Below are 23,111 nucleotides of genomic sequence, written 5' to 3'. Positions count from 1 at the left end.
AACTTGCATGATTCCAAGTTCTGGTCCAATTGAAACTTGGGTGATGAGAATCTTTCCTTATTTGCTAAATCTAGACATTACCACAAATGAAAGAATCAATTTCATATTTCCACTCTTGCTCTTAATGGAATCATATAAGCAACAATTTTTCCTCAAATGCCATTGTAAGGATATTTTAAAATAAATAAAATCAAAAATTTATCTTTTTATTTTTCAAACTTTGCGGAAAACTTATCCTTACAATCCATATGAAAACTTGTTGTTATCTATTCCTCAGCAATATATCATAACTCCTAAGAAGTAGCTCAAGAATCCGATCTTCAAACTATGCGATAGAAATCCATCTACGCGATCAGATTCAGCATATTCTTTCTTTAAGTTTCTTCACTTTTTCTTTGATTCTTAAAACATCACCATGTGACCCAGTCACATCATGTATCAAGAATCTTAGAATAGAAACTTAACAGAGTTAGATAGTGGAATTTACCTGAAGTAGAGTCAAACTTATTGTATTTAACATCCTTAGGTAAATTTGGCAGCTTCGCAACCAATGCCCCTTCCTTTGGCAATCTAAACATATGGACCCTTTGATAATGGTACACGAGACTATCCAGACTTAGCTTTTCTCTTTACCATTTGGTCAACCGAGTTGACTATGGCCGATCCCTTTCCATTGGGAAGAGAATGCTTTACTGGATATCCAATGTCATCATTGTCAATGTCCATAAAGTTTTAGGAAGTTGATCTTAACAAATAGATAAGATCATTAAGGGTCTTGTCATAGTCTTTTTCATAGGTGTTCTAAAAGAACTCACTATGTGACTTAGAAAGTAGTTGAACCACCAACTTTCTCAAGACTTTGACACCCAACTCTCCCGGCTTGTCAATATGTGAGTACATCTCCAAGATGTGTCCACACCTAGACCTTGCCTTGCCAATAGGGCTTGAGTGACCTTAAACTTTTCAAGAACTTGTGGGTTAGGGAGAATGATTGGAGGAGGAGAAAGAAGTATGATATCCATGGGACATCATCTTCATTAGGAAACCTTGTTTCAAGAGATTTGGGAAGATCATAGGTGTCTATTACAGACATCTTTTAGGAGATATTCAAGATAGTTGATTTAAAGTCCTTAATATGACACCCAATATGAAATATTAAGGCTAGGACCCAACAAACTATTTTATAACTTAGAAGAGGTATGCCGTAATCCAAGCTATAAAATATTTGAAGGTAGGTGAATAACGATTCACCAATTTCCACCAAGATAAACGAAATGTATTATTAGGTTTTAATTGGTTTTGAAACTCCTAGATCTTTGAGATTCATTGAACTTTTCAAAGGCATGTTTCAATCTCGAGTGTGCCCTCCAAGTTTTGTGACTGGGATGCCGAGGATCACAAAACGAGGTGTGAAGTAACCATGCAAATCACTTGGTACCCTTAATAAATTACCCCTCAATCGATGTGCCGGTTAACCACACACGCTCCATCGATACTATGATAAATATTAAGTCACCCTTTACCTACCTTGTTAAGTCCAAGTTAGTGTGCCGGTTAACCACACACGCTCCACTAACGACTTAGACAAAGTGTAAAGTGTAATTTCATGGGTTAGCACCTTATTCACATTTTTCCTAAGTAACTAAGATTGGGTATTATTAAGAGTTTAGTTACTTAGTATTATCATTAATACTTTTAATGAAGGGAGAATTCAAGTCCTGTCAAACCCGTTCGGCTAACGACCCTCCACCAGTCAAGCAAGCGGTGGGTGAGAGTGGACACCCATTAAGTTGCCATTTTATAGGCAACAACCTTATACCCACCTTATAGACCGGCTTCGTGAATGAGGCGTACTAGCGGTAAGACTGACTTTACTCTTATACATATATATATTATTAACTTATAATATTATAAAGTATAAGGGTTGAATTTTAACTTTTAAAATTCTAAGGGCTAACTTGGAATTAAAGTATTCATACTTGAAAACTTTTTCAAATTCCAAAACTTGAGGGCAAGTTTTGAAACTATTCAAAACTAATTAATTCCATAACTTATGTGTTTAAAGTAGTTTTAATCCAAAAACTCTTCAAGTTCCATAACTTGAGGACAAGTTATGGAAGACTTTAAACTAATAAAAGAACTAACTTTTTCTTTATTTTATAACTTATGGATTTAATTATGGTTACATATTTTTCTTTAATGAAGTGACTCTTGAACTTCCATAACTTGAGGACAAGTTATGGAGTCATAAAAAGTTATTCAATGACACAAGACTCTTCATTTTGTAACCATTGCCAACCTTTATGAGTTTTATGAGTCTTTAATGTGACTCTTCATGTAACTTGAGGACAAGTTACACAAACACATTTTATACTCAACTCTTAGATTAAAATGGATTGAAAACAACTATTTCACTCAACATTTCTATTAATCTAAGCAACTCATAAGAACAAGATAATTCAAATCAAACTTTTTCATGTAATTAGTCTAAACCTTAAACTAATACAAAACATGAATCTATTGACAATTATCTTTTAAAATGGATTAGCATGAACATTACCACATCAAAAACAAGTTTATAAGTTCAAAAACAACTTAGGGTAATGTTCCTAGTCCATTTCTAGCCAAAAAAACTCGAAAATATGCTGTCTGGGGGTCCAACTCGTCGAGTGCATGAACCAAATCGGCGAGTTGGATCGAATGCATCACTTTTTAGGCATGGACTCGCCGAGTCTCCTGATGGACTCGCCGAGTCTGATGGCCAGACAGCACCAGATTCGTTTTTTCAGCTTCTATTGCAGGTATAACAAGAAAACAAGCCTAGGCTCTGATACCATTGTTGGGTTTTGAGCATTCTAACATTCCTAAGTGTACATGCAACCCTAAATACCTTGGATCTATGTTTTCTCTATTATACATGCAAATAAGAACTTCCAAGGTATTATCCTAATCTAGCATACAAAACAATAACTATAGCAAGATAGAATACATACCTCTTTGATGTAGAAAGTCTTCCAAGGTATTAGCCCCAAGTGTGACACCTCAAATGGAATCACAATCATCAAAACACTTAGAATAACTTGAGAGAATTCTTACAACTCATGAAATCGGCTAGCCCTCTCTAGAATAATACTAGTGGCCGATTTTTCCTCAATAATAAGATGCTTATATAGTTAGGGTTACACCATGTAAACCCTAATTGACATGGCCTTTCATTTCCATGATCCATGGGTACAAATACACCATGGAGCATCCATGGACCATCCTATGGGTTTTAGCCCAACTTGATTATCCATGGAGCATTAGCCCACTATACAAGTATGGATGATTTACACAATCAACCCATATATTTAATTACGCTTCTTTTGATCACTTAATTAATCCTAGATTAATTCTTGATCAATACTAATTAAATAATCTTATTATTCTTATTATTAATATACTAGAACTTATAATATATTAATAACCATAAGTGTCTTATTTCTCTCATCCAAGTGCATGATGGTATGCAACCCAAATGGACCATGCCGGGTCGGGTCAAGTCTTACCAATTATAGTTATGGACTTAGACATTAATCCAACAAGCATCTCTTCTTCAAAAGCATATTAGTACCTGAAATTACTGAATCCCTGGGACATACAAGTAATTTTGAAAGAGTAGATCAGCATTTAAGCTGGTGAATTTCATAAGTATTTAAGTGACAATGTTTGAATGAAATGAAAGGTTTTATCTTTGTTTGTTTGTGTTTAGAAAATCCTATATTTTCTACTAGTAAAGTAGCCTTCACTCAAGACCAATGTTTGTTTCCAAAATGTATGTAAATGTAGAATAACCAATGAGTTTGAAAAAAACCTTGTAAATCAATGCATTTTTAATACCCCTTGTGAGTTTTATAACCATACTATTAACTCTGAATGCCTATACATAACGTTCTTCAGGCGTTGGAATGTTATGACGTTTGTCACCCCAAACGGTGGACTGCAGCTAACAGTCAGGGTGCGGGTTGTCAAGCCCGTATAGATCTATACACAAACACCATGCTCCCCCTCCAAGGGATTCTGGTATTTAATAACTGACTTGAAATGTGTACTCGAACGTACATGAAGTTAGTGTCTCACAAACCCGTGGTATAAAAACAGATCTACTTGTTAAAATGTTATGTTTGTTCTTGTATACGAAAGTAAACTTCTTGAAATATATGCTTCTAGTACATAAGAGTTAGAAATCTGTTCGTAAAACTATACCTATTATAGTTTCCAAAAAGCGTGTCTTGTTTGTTTAGAAATATTGAGAAAAGGAATCACTTGTTTATGGAAGTATAGATTTTTGGTGTAGAGTCTAGGATAGACAAGAAAAATCTAAGAACAGTTTAGTTTATACATGCATTACAACAACATTATATTTTAAAAGGTAAAATGCTATTGTGACATATGTTATATATATATAAAAGTTCCTTTAAATGTTTATAAATCGCATGTGATTTGAATATATAACAGTATATGAAAGAGTTTCTTTATGTAACACACGATAATACTCGTGTGTTTTACTTGTAATCCCCCCCCCCCCCCTTGAAAGCATATAAAAGTATTTAGAATAATTAAAACGGTTGATTAAGGGGTATGCAACTCACTTGAAAGTTTGAAGATAGCGAGATGGAAAACCGGGCAGAGTTTCGTCTCGGGAAACGGATTTTCCTCGGGATTCTCGGGAATCTCGGGAGTAAAATCGACCTTCGGGACTTGAGCCAAAAAGACCAAAGCTTCGGGTTTGAACGGACACGGAAAACGAGGCAAAGTTGAGAGAGAGAGAAGAGAAATGAACCCTTTCTTTGGAAACCCTCGCATCCTATTTATAGTAAGGCTGGTCTGCCTCGGTACGCGGGGCGTACGCTCGTACGCAGCGCGTACGCGTACGTCATGCATGACCGAAGCCTCGACTGCCTCGGTTCGGATGGGACGGGTTGCTGGGTACGCGGGTCGGATGGGAAGTCGGGTCGGACGGGTCGGGGCTTCGGACGGGTCAGACGGGTCGGTTTCCTTCGGATAGCGCGACGTGGACGATCAGAGGCCAATCCTCTCGGTTACGCGGGTCGGATGGGACGTCGGGTCGGACGGGTCGGGGCTTCGGACGGGTCGGACGGGTCGGTTTTCTTCGGATAGCGCGACGTGGATGATCAGAGGCCAATCCTCTCGGTTACGCGGGGCGTACAGGAGTACGCAGCGCGTACTTCGGAGGAGGATGCTGACTCCCCTTCGGATAATATCCGAATTTTGAATTAAATAAATAATTAATTTATTTAATAAACTTCAAAAATCCATATCTTCTTCATACGAACTCCGTTTTCGATGGTCTTTATATCCTCGCGTAGGTGAGACTACGCTCTACAACTTTCGTTTAGACTCCGTCGGCAAATTCCAAAATTTTTTTTTTTTATTATTTATTAAAAAATCCATCGTGTTTAAGGAATTTCTTAGAAAATTCATAACTTCTTTATCTGATGTCGTTTTTTGCCAGACTTTTTACCGCTGGAATACCATTGTCGAGACCTTCGATTCTCGTTTAGGTCATTCTGGCCAAAAGTCGCTCGATTTCCGATTCGAGTTTTTAGCTGTCTGTTGCTAAGTCGAACTTGGAAAATTCATAACTTCGCTATGTGAAGTCGGATTTGGGCGTTCTTTTCACGTACGAACATGGTTCAAAGACATTTAATCATAGAAGGAAATTAAGTAGAACTTATTTATACATGTTATTATGAAAGTTACTTTTTATTATTCAGAAGTGGTTACAATACTTGACCCATTTTGGTCGTTACAAAGAGTTGAAATATCGGGTTGTCACAGATGGCGTCAACTTTTGAATCAAGTCCAGGGACATTTTGATCCAATTTGGAATTCAGCTCAGCAACGGAAGTCTCTATAGAGGACACTTTAGCCATAGTGTCAGAGACATTGGTTCATATCTCCAGCATGGCAAACGGATCAACATAATCACCAGCAGAGGATTCAGAATCGGAGTCTGAGTGTTGTGGAGGGGATTGGTGAGTATCCGGATTAGAGGAAGGACCCGGTTTGGTTGCATCATCATCTTTGTGAACTAGAGAATTTGGATCATCACCCGGAGTGGAGGTGGAAGAAGTTCCGAAGTCAAAAGCAGACTTGGATACGGAGGTTCTAGATTGAAAATGGACAGATGTAGTGAGATGAGCATCCGGAATTGTTGTTGCGTTGTCCTCCAACATTACTTCTTCGGAAATCTCATATTCCAGATCAACATGGAAAGAGCTTTGGGGAATGAGAATTTTGGGAAGTTTCGAAGCAAGTTCGTTGATCGCGTCATCATCTGAGGGAGGAACAAAGGGAGTGTTGCTTTGAATGGCTCGGTTCATCATGGAAATAAGAGTGGATTCAACTTGAGCTCGAGTCAAATCTGGACGCCTTGATGCAGCCCTGTCAACCTAATCTTCCCACAAGGGATCATTAGCACTTGGTCGTCTTGTGCGCCTTCTGGGTATCAGACCAGTTGTAGCATCGGAAGATGGAGGGAGAGCTCCTTCTTCCGGATGCATGGGTTCCGGAACAATGGTTCCGGAGTGTGTGCGTGTTGAAGAAATAATAGGATTGGCAACAATGACACGTGAGTGTGTTCCAGGGGGGGCAAGGAACTTTGTTCAACACCAACAACACCCTTTTAGGAGGGAGAGGGTGGATTATGTGTAGACTCCCCGTGAGTGTGTGCTTGTAAAGATGAAACATTGAGGGGTACCTGAGATGAGTGGACGGGAGGGGTGTTTGGACGGCCAGAATCAGTCGGAATGTCATGGGTGACCTCCTGTTAAGAGGGGGCACCAACTTTGGTTTTCTTTATGGCCTTGGATTTGGAAGCAGAGGCCTTGTGTTTAGCCGATTTCTTAACTCTCGATTCGGACTGAGTGTGAGTGGCCTTTTCCGGAATAGGCTCAACAGAGACTGGGGTAGGTTGTGTTGGTTCGAACACAACTGAAGTCTCCAGATGGTGTTTCAGAAAAGGGGATCCGAAAGGGATAAGATCCAACATGTTGTCCGGAAGCCGTCTCACCAGACCAAAGGATGATTGGTCCGGAATTCTATAGGACTTCACGAGTTTGAAAGAAACACATACCTCCGGAGGAATTGTGCTCATCGGAATGTGAATGTGGAGTTCCTTGAAGATCTGCTCGATAGTGAGTGCCCAAAACCTAGGGCTCGAGATTTCGTTTGGTTTCCTCTTGATGGCAAATTTACAGAAATCTTGCAATAGAACTTCCGGAAGATCAACGACATTGTTGCGTCCGGAATAAATGCTGAATACCACATTCAGCCAATCTTTGCTAAGAGTATCAGTGCCGCCATGCTTGCCAGAGAGACCACGGATTATGAAATGCATAAGAACAGTCCAGAGCCTGGAAACAGCGGTCTTCTTGAAATCCTAGGCTCGATAATCATGATTGTACCCAATGAACGTGGGAAATGTCTGAAACTCTTCAGTGGTTGGTTCTACAACGGTAAAACCAGCAGGATTGGGGGATACTCCAATGGCTTTGAGAAAGGTAGCTATATAGATGGGAATGGGTCGATCGTCTATGATGGAAGCCATTAGTACATCATCTTCAAGCTTGATGCTTGTGAAGGAACGATGAAGATGAGAAAGAGGAAGAGGAGGATCTGGAATTTTTGTAAGTGGAATGGAGAGAGGATGATGGGCAAGAAACTCAATCATGATTCTAATGGAATCATCGTAATCTAGCGGGTTTAGGGAAAAAGTTGGGTGGTATCTCGAAGAAACGGTTCATGATCAGTTGAAGACGATGAACCTTTTGATCCTTTTGATGATTTCTTTCTGGCAATCGATTTCTTTGGGATTTGAGCAGTAGGAGTTTGGAGCTTTGATGGTTCCATTGTTGAAGATGATGAATGCTTGAAGAACACGAAGACTATAAGGGTTTTAGAGAGATTTGAGAATCAAGAGAGTGTATAGTGGTAAAGGTAAGTTGTGAAAAGGTTTTTACAAGTAAGGAAATCCGGGTCAGGTTAGAAAAGTAATGATGATGATCCAAGATTCTTCGGGTTGCATTTAATGTTGGGATGAGGAGATGTGACAGTTGACATGATAGGGTAAGCTAATTCGTCCAAAAAGGGTTATCCAACCGTCAATCCGTATTTCCAATTAAGAGGGCGTGCAATCGTGTCACGTAAAGCAAGGAAGATTGGATAAGGATCTTCCTGAAAAGTAACTGTTGAGAAAACGTTTCACCTTATTACCTTTTGGAATTCCAGATGAGTTGTTCCGGACAGGACACGATCCGGAAGAAGAGATGTTTCGGAGCAATTTTGAAAAGTTTCAGAGCATTTTGAAAATCCAAGCAATTTTTAAAATTCCGGGGCATTTTGAAATTCCGGAGCAATTTGAAATTCCAGGGAATCTTGAAATTCCGGAGCAAATTTTGAAATTTTGGAGCATTTTGAAATTCTAGAGCAAATTGAAATTCTGGATCATTTTGAAATTCCGGAGCAAATTTTGAAAATAACCTGTATAGCTATAGAAACTCAAGGAATAATCAATACACAAGACAAATAACGAATCCTGTATATTCAGAGGAAAAATAGTTCTGAAATAAAATAAATGAGTTCAGAGCCTATTTTTCTGCTGAATACTTCGATCAGAGAGAACATGTCTCCTGAAAGAAATGAGGATCAGGCATCATCATACCCATTTTGTTCAGAAATCCAGAAAATTTGGTTTCGTCTAATGCCTTAGTAAAGACATCAGCAATTTCATCATCGGATGGAACAAAAACAAGTTCGATGTTACCATTTAGAACATGATCTTTAATGAAATGGTAACGAATGTCAATGTGCTTTGTCATGGAGTGCTGAATTGGATTGTGCGAGATGGAAATGGCACTTTGAGAATCACAGTAGATAGGAATGCGTTGAAAATGGTAACCATAATCTAAGGGTTGAGATTTCATCCATAGAACTTGAGAGGTACAGCTAGCAGCAACAATGTATTCAGCTTCAGCTGTTGAGAGAGCAATGCAGTTTTGTTTCTTGGATGACCAGCTGACTAAGCGAACACCTAGGAATTGACATCCTCCGGATGTACTTTTCCTATCGAGTTGAAGACCACCATAGTTTGATTCGGAGTAAGCTTGCAAAAGGAAACTTTCATTTGCTAGATACCAAATACCGAGGTTCTTTGTGCCTTTGAGGTGCCGGAAAATTTGTTTCACAACCAAAACATGAGACATCTTCGGATTGACTTGAAATCTGGCACATAAGCATGTTGAGAACATTATGTCCAGACGACTTGCGGTGAGATAGATTAAGGATCCAACCATTCCTCGGTATTTCTTTTCATCTACGGAAACACCCGAAGGGTCGACAAAGATTTTGTGACCGAAGCCCATGGGAACCTTGGCTAAGGCATAGGTATCCATAGAGTATTTCTTAAGAAGCTCAGAAATGTACTTCTCTTGATGAATGAAAATGCCTTTGTTTGTCTGTTTAACTTGAAGGCCAAGAAAGAAGCTTAATTCTTTATTCATGCTCATTTGAAAACGAATGACCATAAGTTTGGCAAAGTCAGCGACCATAGATTAATCGGTAGATCCAAAAATGATGTGGTCCAAATAAATTTGTACCAGCATGAGGTGTTTGCCATTTGATCTTCGAAATAATGTGGGATCCAAAATACCTGTTTGAAAACCTAAGCTTTTGAGAAAATCAGTGAGAGTATCGTACCAAGCTCGAGGACTTGCTTGAGTTCGTAGACTGCCTTCCGAAGTTTGTAGCAGTGGTTTGGAAAGGAGAGATTGATAAAACCAAGGGGCTGTTGAAGGTAAACTTCGGTGTCAAGCTCACCATTTAGAAAAGCACTCTTAACATCCATTTGAAAAACTTTGAAACCTTTGTGAGTTGCGTAAGCAAGAAAGATTCTGATAGCTTCAGGTCGTGCAACAGGAGCAAATGTCTCGTCGTAATCAAGACCTTCAATTTGAGTGAATCCTTTCGCTACCAATCTTGCTTTATTTCGGATGATAATACCTGCATCGTCTAGTTTGTTGTGAAATACCCATATTATACCAATAATAGGGTGATGTTGAGGAGGAGGTACAAGAGTCCAGAATTCATTCCGGTCAAATTTTACCAGTTAATCTTGCATGGATGTAATCCAATCAACATGCTCTAATGCATCCTTGATAGATTTTGGTTCAACCATGGAGATGAAAGCTGAGAAGTGGCATTCATTTTGGATGTTGGTAGCTGAGCGAGTTTGAACACCAACATTGGGATTGCCAATCACTTGGTTTTGAGGAAGATCTTTCGTCCACACATGCAATCAAGGGAGTTCTTGTGCAGCAGAGGATCCTATATCAAAGGTAGAAGTGATTTGCTCCCCCTGAATGATTTGAGTATTGGAGTGATGCCCCCCTGCACTTCTGAACCAGAACCAAAGAGGTTTACATCATCATCAGAGGGAAATTCAAAGAAATTTTCATTTTCATCAATGTAGAGAGGATTTGAGTCATCGAAGTCAGCAGCTGCATCTTGGAAGCCATCCACATTTGATTCAACAGAGGGATTTGCATTATTCTCCCCCTCAACCTGTGAAGATTGAAAAGGGTCAGAATCAAATGGAGGTAGGCTAGGAGGAGGACCATAGAGATTTTGAGAGATTGAGGCTTCCGAAGAAGGAATTGGAATGAAAGACGGACGAGATCGTGATTCGGAATCAAGAGCTGTTTCGGAAGGACCAAAGAGAGTTTCAAGGTCAACCTCAAGAATAGATTGAGGGTTCGGACATCCTGGCAGAGGAGCATCGGACTCCATGATGTGAGTACTGATGTGAGAAGGGACAGAATTCCGAACAAAGTTGTCATCAAAGGTAATGTCGAAGCTTTCTTCCACAACACGAGTTCTTCGGTTGAGAACTATGTAGGCCTTGGATTTAGAAGAGTATCCTAGAAAGATTGCTTCGTCAGCTTTTGGTTGAAACCTTGTAAGCTGATCACGGTAGTTTTTGATGAAGCATCTGCATCCGAAGATATTAAGGAATGAGATTGTTGGCTTTCGACCATTCATTGCTTCGTATGGATTCATGTTGAGCCGTCGGTTGATGATTCTTCGGTTTTGAGTGAAGCAAGCGGTGGATACGGCTTCAGCTCAAAGATAGAGAGGGATATTTGCGAAATTGAGCATGGATCGAGCAGCTTCAACAAGTGTTCTATTACATCTTTCAACTACACCATTTTGTTGTGGAGTGTACGAAGCTGAGAAGTTGTGATCGCTTCCCTTTTTCTGTGAGGAACTTCTCAATGGTGGCATTGACAAATTCTGAGCCGCTGTCACTTCGGATTCTTCTAACCCAAAGTTTGATAAGATCTTCTATTCCTTTGGTAAACTTGATGAGCTCAGATGCGGTTTCAAATTTCAGCCTAAGGAAGAAAACCCAAGTAAACCTTGTAAAGTCGTCAACAATCACAAGAATATATTTCTTATGATGAAGACTCTCTACAATAGATGGTCCACAAAGATCAATATGTAGAAGTTCCAGAGGATCCGAAATGGATTTTTTGATGACAACAGGATGACCCTTTTTTGATTGCTTACCACACTCACATGTATAACATAAATGATCATTTTCAAATTTGAGAAGAGGTAAACCTCTTACCATTTCGCCTAAAACGAGATCATTCATGTACCGAAAGTTTAGATGTGCGAGCCTTCGGTGCCATAGCCAACTAACATCTGGAACAGCTTTGGAAAGAAGGCAGAGTTTTGGTTTGCCAATGATCATGTTGATGTCGAGTGGGTACATGTTTTTGTTGCGAAGAGACTTAATCAAACATTCTTTTTGGTCTTCAGTCATCACATAGCTATATTTTTTGAAAATTCCACACATCGGTTTGAGTCGGTAAGCTGAGCAACACTTATCAAATTATGTTTCAGGTCAGCTACATAAGCAATGTGTGAAATAGAGAAGTTTCCATTGGTGAGAGTTCCATAACCACGGATTTGAGAATTTGAATTGTTGCCATATGTTACGTAACCAGCATTTGGAGAGAGCTTTAAATCTCGTAGAAAGTCCTTCTGTCCCATCATGTGCATGGAGCAAGCACTATCAATATACAATATTGTTTCTTGCACCGAAGCACAAAGTGTCTGCAAAAGAGAAATTGTCACACCCCAAAACCAAGAACGGCGGAAACGTTCTGGGGCGGAGGACGTCATGTATAATATCAACAAAAATGTAAAGTAGTAAACAAGCAACAAAATCATCCATTGCATTAATAAAATAATTATTATACAATTGTATTCTGTCAAATTTTGATAAACACTAAAGCATAAATTAAAATGAAAGATAAGTCTTGACTAAGCTTCATCTTCCTTTCTCCTTGCATCGGTACCTGTCTATGATGACCTGAGGATACAAGTAATTTTGAAAGTGAGTATCAGCTATAAAGCTGGTGAGATCATAAGTATTAATGTGTCTTAATTTGTAAAAACTTATAATTTCTAAGACTTGACATTACTTTGAAAGAAAGCTAGTATAAGTATGAAAATGTTTGTAGCTCAACTGTAAATGTTTGAAAATCCCTAGAAATCCCTATGATTCCTATTAGTAACAGAAGGAGTCTTCTACCAAGACTTAACTGTTCTGTGTGTGTGTGTCTCTTGTAAGAGTAAGTATTTTTCCAAAGCATAACTATCATTATCCAACAATATAGTTTGTACAATTACGTTTAAGTGAGGTTATCACTGAAAATATGTACTGGAAAAATTAACGTAGTACTAAAACGTAGCTCTAAAAGGACTACTACCGTACTAACTACCTCAGGCCGGATCTTGGGCAAAGGCGTTACGTGATAAATTGCGCCATACTATCGACTAGTAACAACGACATAATGAATGGTCGTAATAAAGATATGACGTTTGGCACCCGCAGACCTGCAGGTCCGGCTGTAGCTAGCAGCAAGGTGTAGGATTGTCAATCCAACATAGATCTATACACAAACTCATACTATGGATTGATTATATCGACATATGGATGGTCGAAATCAATATATGACGTTTGGCACCCACAGACCTGCAGGTCCGGCTGTAGCTAGCAGCAAGGCGTAGGATAGTCAATCCATTATAGAATCTATACGCAAACTCAACGCTCCCCCTTCAAGAGACTCTGGCCGCAACTCAACTCATGAGGTTTTAACTCATGCTCCGATTTAAATCACAGTAATCGACGTATTCTCGTATATGTAAATGTAATGTACTTTTCTAGCTATAATGTAATGGATTGTTCTACCAAGTATAGCAATGTAATGAGCTGTAATGTTCTATGTGTACTAGTTGTAATGTAATGAACTGTAATGTTCTATGTGTGCTAGCTGTAATGTGTGCTCTCTCTATCTAGCAAGTATAGTAATGTAAACGTTCTAGTATTCTTGTATATGTTCTCGTCCTAGTATAGATGTATATGTAATGTACAGTAATGTTCTAGAAAGTATTGACTCATGAATGAACTGACTCATTGTATGATATCGCGTTCTAGTAATGGTTCTAGTATCTTCCTGAACTACCCATATGGTAGCTTACTAGTAATCTAAGTAGTACGTATGGACGTGGATGTATACCCTTGCTACCCAAGGGCATAGGATGAACTGGAAGGACCTTTTATGACTATATTTGTACACATGATATATAAAAAATCTTTAAACGACCTTCGGACGAATACCCAATGTCCCACCAGACCACATCTCAAGGCGCGAAAAGGAAATAGGGTGGATAGTCTTCCTAAGTCTTTTAAACATTTCTTATATAACTATACATATAGAGGCGTGCAATTTATAATAAAATAAAAGCATAAGTAAGTTTTGTAAAACAATTGAAACAGAACTGTTATTTTTAAGAAGAGATCGACTTGATGTCAATCTATAAAACAATTTAAAGGCATAAGTATGATAAAACAGTTTTGAGTATAAGGAAAACATCGTTTGAAACACAGTTGTAAATAAGTTTGAAAGGCAATGTACAGAGTAAGATGTACAGTGTAATAAGTAGTTGAAAACATATAAAATGTTTATAAAAATCATTTGAAGGAAACTATTTGGTAAAACGGCTAATGAGTAGCCAAATCTTTTGAATGCTGTATATTAATCACATGTGATTGATGTAATAAGTAATATAATCCTACTTACTAATCACATGTGATTGACATAATAAGTAGCATGATTCTACTTGTATCCCCCCCCCCCATAAAACATTTGAAATAGTTTAAAACATTAGTTAAGGGGTATGAACTCACCTGCAGTATGTGACTGGAAATGAACGGGCTGTTATCGTACGGAAGGATCGGACAAGTGCTTGGTGTCAAGTGATGACTTAGACACACACAATGATCCTAATTACATATGAAGACATATGTATATAAATAATTAGAGATTTAATCACTAACTATGCAAGTATAAACATTTACGCGTGAGGTCAACACTTTTGGTCAAGTGCTAGGAGGCTAATGTGTTGCAACAAAGAAGTGCAACGCCCCTAATGGAAGTTTAAGGTCAAAAGACCATATTCATTAGAGTTTACGGCCCAGGGGAGTAAGCTCCTGGTCGTAAACTCTCAAACAAGCCATGAAATGGAGTTTAGAAGTACTACAATTTTAGCGGGGAATTGCTTCAAGGCTAGACAAGAGTTTAAGGTACCATATTGACTCCTAAGGGGAGTTTACGGCCCAAAGACCCTTTTCCCTTGGAGTTTACGGCCATAAACTCCCTTGGGAGGGTTCTTATTGTGCTTTCAAGTCTCCAATATATCTAGGAACAAGTCTAGGCTTCAATATTTGGATTAAGGAAGATTTAAGGCACTAAATGGGACCATTTGATGGAGTTTACGGCCATAGAACTCTTTGGGCCGTAAACTCCCTCACACATGAGGTCCTAAGAATTTTAACTAGTCCATATCTCATCTAAGTACTTGCCCTAAAAGTTTCTTGGCCTAAGGAAGTGTCTAGGGTGCTCTTTGTCCCCATTAAAGGAGTTTACGGCCCAAGAAATACTCTTGGCCGTAAACTCTTCAACACTTACGCTTTTCATGTGTTTTCTAGGTCCTAAACACATTAAGGTACATGCCAAAAATGAAGACTAAGCCTTAGGAAGAGTTTGAAGTGGTTTTTGGCACTAAATCTTGGAGTTTACGGCCTAAGGAGCATCTTGGCCGTAAACTCCCTTCCAAAGTGGGTTTCTAATTATTTTGTTGGTCTAAAACACTTGCTTAAGGCTTCTAGGTTCTTGTTCTAAGGCTAAAGGATCACTAGGCACTCATTTGTGCCCTTTACTTGGAGTTTACGGCCCAAGAGGTGGTTCCTTGGCCGTAAACTCCTCAAACTACTTGCTTTTGATTTGTTTCTAGCCTCTAATGATCATACACTAAGTCCTTAGTTAGATGCCTAACACGGAAATGGGACTAGGTGGCCTTTAGGCTTGATTTTGTAGTTTACTCCCCAAGAACGTTCTTGGGCGGTAAACTCCCGGATCTAGTGTTCTCGACATGAAAACAATGTTATAAAGCATATAACAAGCATTAAAACACATTATGGGAAGTAGACTCACAATCTGGGATGAAAACCCGAAGATCCGTGAGAGAGTATTTGGCTTTTCTCTAATTGGAAATCAAATAATGAACCAATTTGGTTCAGAATTCTATTTATAGTCCAGAGATTTTTGGCAGAAAATATTTCTATTCTCGGAATGGATTCTAATGACCTAGAGTAATGGGTTTACAGTGTTGCACAAAATCCTAGTGCAACCACTCTCCTAATAACTCCTTAGGTGTAAAACCCTAAAACTGCCAAACTTATTCCAAAAGTTTGAATTCTCACTGAAACTGCTCTACTTCTAGTGGATTGGTGTGGTTTGATTTGAATAGAAAATTTCGGGTTGTCACATCATCCCCCTGTTAAAGGGAATTTCGTCCCGAAATTAGAATTTAGGCAAGGAAGTATGCACGAATGATCGAGACGTGAGGAGGAAACTTCCTAATCGATTGGTTCTAGCGCACTTAAGTGAAATCGAGCTCTCAGTTGGTATCCCAACGAACCTTCACTAACTGGCGACGGCGTTGCTTCGTCCGCTTGACCTCTCGGTCGAGGGTCACTACGGTTCTGATACGAAGGCAAGGATCTCGACGAGTGGACTTGTCAGAGTCCTAACGGAAAGGTATGGTTTCACGATCGAGATGCGAAAAGTAGAAAGTATGTTACTGAGTTCGCGGAGTAGGTCTAGTTTGCGCGAGGCACAGAACCGATTCTGATAAGAATCTCGGAGGTCCTGTTAAATTTGGATTTAGCTTTTCACGCTTTACGAAGCGTATTAAGCCATTCTCAGAGTGCGCTATCCTAAAGAACTTGGTCACTCACTCGGAATCTCGAAGGTTCCTTTTCCTGCGTAATTTCCCAGTCAAAGGCCATCCCTTGCTGGGTCAAAGTCGTACGAGTTTCTGAAGCTTGCGAGGAGTTCTGAATGAACTAAGGAGGTAGGTCGGTAAGACCTAGAATTTGGCGAAAAAAAAACTGTCGGCGTCTCTGGTGTTGATAAATGCTCAATGGTTTTTGACAAATTGAAAGAGTACTCAAAATTTCTCACATTACTAACAGTGTGTCCTAGAAATTTGACTCTTCAATTTCAAAACTCAAGCCTATAGAACTTTGCTAAAAGTTCCTCTGTAGGAAATGTTTCCAGGGGTTTTCTTCTTACTACGAGGGTAGATAAGTAAGTCATTACCTGGAGAAATGACGAATTGATCCAAGTAAGAAAGACGTAACCCTATTCATTTAGCTCATGAGAACCATGGGCGTACTGGTCCTATCCGAAAGGTATCACTACGGACTCGAGGCGTCTGCATCGAATTCGGAAGATAGTGTCCCAGACATCCTTCCCTAATACATCGAACTGGTGACATTCGGATCTTAGGTCCACTCCTGGAAGTAGTTCTTTCCTTACGTGTTCTTAACTATTTTGTCTATGTGAGGCAGAGATAACGATTTCTATAAAAATCTTGACGGATTCCTCGATATCCGAGGCACATACATTGCAATCCGTCGATCTCTGTGAGAATATGACAGAGGTTCTCTAGGGCGAGAACCTAGTCTTCTAATTCTATTTCTATGTGGTTCGCTTAGTTGTCTGCACTGTTCTGGCATCTCCGTGGGTGTTTAACTATAGGGTGATCTGTTTTCGGGAGTCGTACTGGGTTCTAAGTTTATTTACATGACGATGTGATTACTCGTATACTTAGGCAGTTTCTCCGTCCTGAAGTCCATTTTAGAATTCATACAGGGTTTCACGATCACAATTTCGTGTATACGAGTCGTATATAATTAAGATTGAAAAGGTAGTCGAATAACTGATTCTTCCTTACCCTCACATCCCAAGGAGGAAAAGAGTTAAGGCGGAATCATCAATTCTAAACCTGTAGAACCTTGATTATATAACACTCTTATGTATACCTTCCTCAGTGATAGATCATCCGCATGAATCCCTGGATTGAACTTGACGTACTGCACGAGTGGTACTTCGGGGATTTCTTCGGAAAGAAAATAACTAAGAGGTACTCCTGGAATGAGTACTTCGGCGTTCTGATATGACAGCTTTGCTGTAAAAGTGATCTAGAAGATAGGGATGTACGCAACAAGCTGTTTTCGCGTCGATAAAATGGAATCTGATTGTATGATAATGTCGGAATCATACAGAAACTTTAAAGACATTAGAATTAAACATAAGACATTTACAGACAAAACACAACCGTGCAACCATGAACAAGAGTTACAGTACTTTAGGTTTATCACAAGATTATTGCTGCGAATAAGATATACTACAAAAGACAAGTATCCGCAGCACGAGAATTCCTATACTGAGAGGATATCGCAAAAGGTAAGACTCTAGTTGCACTAGTTCTAGATAGTTTATAAGTCTGTTACAACGAAATGCCTTAAATACATTAACGTGGTCCCTGAGCAGGCTCTCCTGCAGCTGTGATCCTGAGAATCCTCCCGTCCGCGCCAGAATTCTGCGTTATCGGGCAATCTCTCTTGAAGTTCCCTGTCTCACCACATTGGTGACATGACTGGCTAGTGCTAGCTTTGGTGACGGGATTTCGGTGCTTAGCTAGTGTTATGTGGACACGAGTGCCTTCCTCGTTACTCCACCTCAAAAATTGCTTCTTGAATCGTTCTGCGCTATAACTCGTCTTGTGCGCAGGGTTAGTCTCGATGAAAGGGACTTGATTGACGCGTCGTTTCGGTGCTCCACAGTCACGAGCATGATGCCCTATGTTCAGGCAATTGCAACATTGCATCTCATGGCAAGCCCCATGATGGTGGAAACTACACTTCTCACACTTCGGGAGTTTTCCCTCATATGACCTGCACGGTACGGGAACGGCAGGGGTTTCCACTTGCTGCTGTGGTATAGCCAACTTTTGGGCTCTCTTGCATTCTTTCCGGGCTTGACGCTTTCGTTTCTTGTTCTCTGCTTTCTGGCTTTGCGAGCCCGGGACTGTTACTGCTGGGTGACTTCCTGGATGGATATCACGATTTGGAACTTCATTCCCATCAGCAGTATCGACCGTGTTGATAGCGCTACGGTGCGCAACGACCGTGGTTACTGCAGCTACTACGACAGCTGTAAATACCGTTTGAAAGGTAGCGGCGTCCATGGGGAAAGTAAAGGTCTCGTTGCTTGGTTGGTTGTTTCCGGATGACGACATGATTCTGTAACATGAAAGAGTAAAGATTTGTGAGCGATTCTGGTTGACCCTGATGTACTTAGATTGTTCATGAAAAAGTAAGAGTATGATCTCGAAAGTTTGACCTACATCCCTATGATGCAGTCCTGGTTAAAGAATGAAAGTATGCTCGCGAAGGTTTGACCTACATCCCTATGATGCAGTCCTAGTACGGAATGGAAGTATGTTCGTAGAATGATATCAAAACATTTGTCGTTCGAACTGAGGTATCGTGGGTTGGTGAATAACAAGATCCAACCACCGAAAGAGACTTGGAAGTGCCTCTGGAGATAAATCACCATAGTCCAATGACTTGACTAAAGTATGATTCAGATAAACTCCAACGAAAGTAAGATAAAAGTACTTGAATGAAGAATGACACAAAAGTTAGCCGGCTGTCAATACCTTGGATATTCACGATGTAAAGATTCAGAAAAATGACCTTGTAAAGGTCTTACATCATATCCACAGAAGATAGTTCCTGACAGCATAAAGACCTAACTAAAGTACTTAGGGAACAAGATAATTTCATAGAAAATACCACATCGGGCATAGACAGAGAAAAAAAAAACACTATTTCTTTTTATAAGGGAAATAAAGTAAAGCGTCTACTACTGGCGACGGTCATCCCTCTGGTGAACTCTTAGTTCAACCAATTGACGTTCCTTGTCAAGTAGGTGTCTTTCGAACACCATCTGGCATACTCGGAGCTCTATGACTTCGGCTCGTGATTCAGCCAGTGCTTGCAACAGGGCTTCATGGTTTCTCTCTGATCTCTCGTGAACATCCTCTAGATGAATGGTGTGGAGGGTATGCATTCTAGCATAGGCGACTACTTCTGTAATCTGATGTAGGGCTGTCCTGCCTTGAATCTCATTTCAGGCCACTCTGCGGACCAAGATTGGCAAGACTATATCTGCTAAGCCTTTATTTCTCAAGTTATAAAAATTTCGGTCGCCATCAAGCAGCATAAACTGATCCTGTCCTTGGCTCCCTGTTTCCAAGCATTCCACTCACTCAAGGTCGGGCCATGAAAAGCCGGAAGAGGGTTAGGAATTGAAACAGGAGCTGCTCGAGGTAGGTTCTCAACCTCTGGTTCGGGGTTAGCATCATACAAAAAGTCTTTATCACGGTGATCATCCAGGGAATAGGATGATCATTCTGTGGTTCTTCTCCAAACCAACCAGCTATGACTTCATTCGAAAGATACTGGTTGTCAAGGGGATGGAGTCCAGTTATGATCTCTTATGCGAGAATTTAGGGTAAGAAGATAATTATTAGACGAACTATCTAGATAATTATTTAGACAACCTTCATTACTTACATCGCTATTTGTGAAGTGCATACCAGCTATGTGTAATCTAAACAGGATAGACCTTCGAATAAGTGACCTTAACTCCTTATTCACACAGAATAGGGGTAAGGCAAAATTATCACATATTCTGAGTCTATAACATCCTAATTAAATGTAGCCTTAGTGTATCCACTTAGCAACTATTAACTTAGTAATGAAGATCCCATTTTAATTCTCAAGTATAAAGTACTTATAGTAAAACCAAATACTCCTATAGTATTTTAAATTTTTAATGTTATGTTCTATTGTTCTCATTGTGGTAGGGTTGGTAAGATTTAGCATTGTTGCAACCACACACTTAAACTTAGGCACATGCTAGTCAACCCTCGGATAATATAGGTGATCAGGCTATATCTTCCCAGTTTTGACCATATGTCTCTAAGGCCACTTGTGTTGCCCAACAATCGTAATTCTTTTGTACTGTCCTAATGACATTGATTTTAGTATGAATGCAGCACGTATACTTACTTAAATATTTTACTATTTAATGTATAAACTCTTGGTCAGAGTATTTTTAATCCCTTATGTATTTATAGTTAGTATATCTTTTATGGGTTGATATACTTAATTCACTATAAACAATGCTCTGATACCAATCTGTCACACCCCAAAACCAAGAACGGCGGAAACGTTCTGGGGCGGAGGACGTCATGTATAATATCAACAACAATGTAAAGTAGTAAACAAGCAACAACATCATCCATTGCATTAATAAAATAATTATTATACAACTGTATTCTGTCAAATTTTGATAAACACTAAAGCATAAATCAAAATGAAAGATAAGTCTTGACTAAGCTTCATCTTCCTTTCTCCTTGCATCGGTACCTGTCTATGATGACCTGAGGATACACGTAATTTTGAAAGCGAGTATCAGCTATAAAGCTGGTGAGATCATAAGTATTAATGTGTCTTAATTTGTAAAAACTTATAATTTCTAAGACTTGACATTACTTTGAAAGAAAGCTAGTATAAGTATGAAAATGTTTGTAGCTCAACTGTAAATGTTTGAAAATCCCTAGAAATCCCTATGATTCCTATTAGTCACAAAAGGAGTCTTCTACCAAGACTTAACTGTTCTGTATGTGTGTGTCTCTTGTAAGAGTAAGTATTTTTCCAAAGCATAACTATCATTCTCCAACAATATAGTTTGTACAATTACGTTTAAGTGAGGTTATCACTAAAAATATGTACTGGAAAAATTAACGTAGTACTAAAACGTAGCTCTAAAAGGACTACTACCGTACTAACTACCTCAGGCCGGATCTTGGGCAAAGGCGTTACGTGATAAATTGCGCCATACTATCGACTAGTAACAACGACATAATGAATGGTTGTAATAAAGATATGACGTTTGGCACCCGCAGACCTGCAGGTCCGGCTGTAGCTAGCAGCAAGGTGTAGGATTGTCAATCCAACATAGATCTATACACAAACTCATACTATGGATTGATTATATCGACATAAGGATGGTCGAAATCAATATATGACGTTTGGCACCCACAGACCTGCAGGTCCGGCTGTAGCTAGCAGCAAGGCGTAGGATAGTCAATCCATTATAGAATCTATACGCAAACTCAACGCTCCACCTTCAAGAGACTCTGGCCGCAACTCAAGTCATGAGGTTTTAAGTCATGCTCCGATTTAAATCACAGTAATCGACGTATTCTCGTATATGTAAATGTAATGTACTATTCTAGCTATAATGTAATGGACTATTCTACCAAGTATAGCAATGTAATGAGCTGTAATGTTCTATGTGTACTAGCTGTAATGTAATGAACTGTAATGTTCTATGTGTGCTAGCTGTAATGTGTGCTCTCTCTATCTAGCAAGTATAGTAATGTAAACGTTCTAGTATTCTTGTATATGTTCTCGTCCTAGTATAGATGTATATGTAATGTACAGTAATGTTCTAGAAAGTATTGACTCATGAATGAACTGACTCATTGTATGATATCGCGTTCTAGTAATGGTTCTAGTATCTTCCTGAACTACCCATATGGTAGCTTACTAGTAATCTAAGTAGTACGTATGGACGTGGATGTATACCCTTGCTACCCAAGGGCATAGGATGAACTGGAAGGACCTTTTATGACTATATATGTACACATGATATATAACAAATCTTTAAACGACCTTCGGACGAATACCCAATGTCCCACCAGACCACATCTCAAGGCGCGAAAAGGAAATAGGGTGGATAGTCTTCCTAAGTCTTTTAAACATTTCTTATATAACTATACATATAGAGGCATGCAATTTATAATAAAATAAAAGCATAAGTAAGTTTTGTAAAACAATTGAAACAGAACTATTATTTTTAAGAAGAGATCGACTTGATGTCAATCTATAAAACAATTTAAAGGCATAAGTATGATAAAACAGTTTTGAGTATAAGGAAAACATCGTTTGAAACACAGTTGTAAATAAGTTTGAAAGGCAATGTACAGAGTAAGATGTACAGTGTAATAAGTAGTTGAAAACATATAAAATGTTTATAAAAATCATTTGAAGGAAACTATTTGGTAAAACGGCTAATGAGTAGCCAAATTTTTTGAATGTTGTATATTAATCACATGTGATTGATGTAATAAGTAATATAATCCTACTTACTAATCACATGTGATTGACATAATAAGTAGCATGATTCTACTTGTATCCCCCCCCCCCATAAAACATTTGAAATAGTTTAAAACATTAGTTAAGGGGTATGAACTCACCTGCAGTATGTGACTGGAAATGAACGGGCTGTTATCGTACGGAAGGATCGGACAAGTGCTTGGTGTCAAGTGATGACTTAGACACACACAATGATCCTAATTACATATGAAGACATATGTATATAAATAATTAGAGATTTAATCACTAACTATGCAAGTATAAACATTTACGCGTGAGGTCAACACTTTTGGTCAAGTGCTAGGAGGCTAATGGGTTGCAACAAAGAAGTGCAACG

This window comes from Lactuca sativa, chromosome 7, assembly GCF_002870075.4.
Source record: "Lactuca sativa cultivar Salinas chromosome 7, Lsat_Salinas_v11, whole genome shotgun sequence".
Taxonomy (NCBI): domain Eukaryota; kingdom Viridiplantae; phylum Streptophyta; class Magnoliopsida; order Asterales; family Asteraceae; genus Lactuca; species Lactuca sativa.
Note: the sequence above shows the minus strand (reverse complement) of the source record.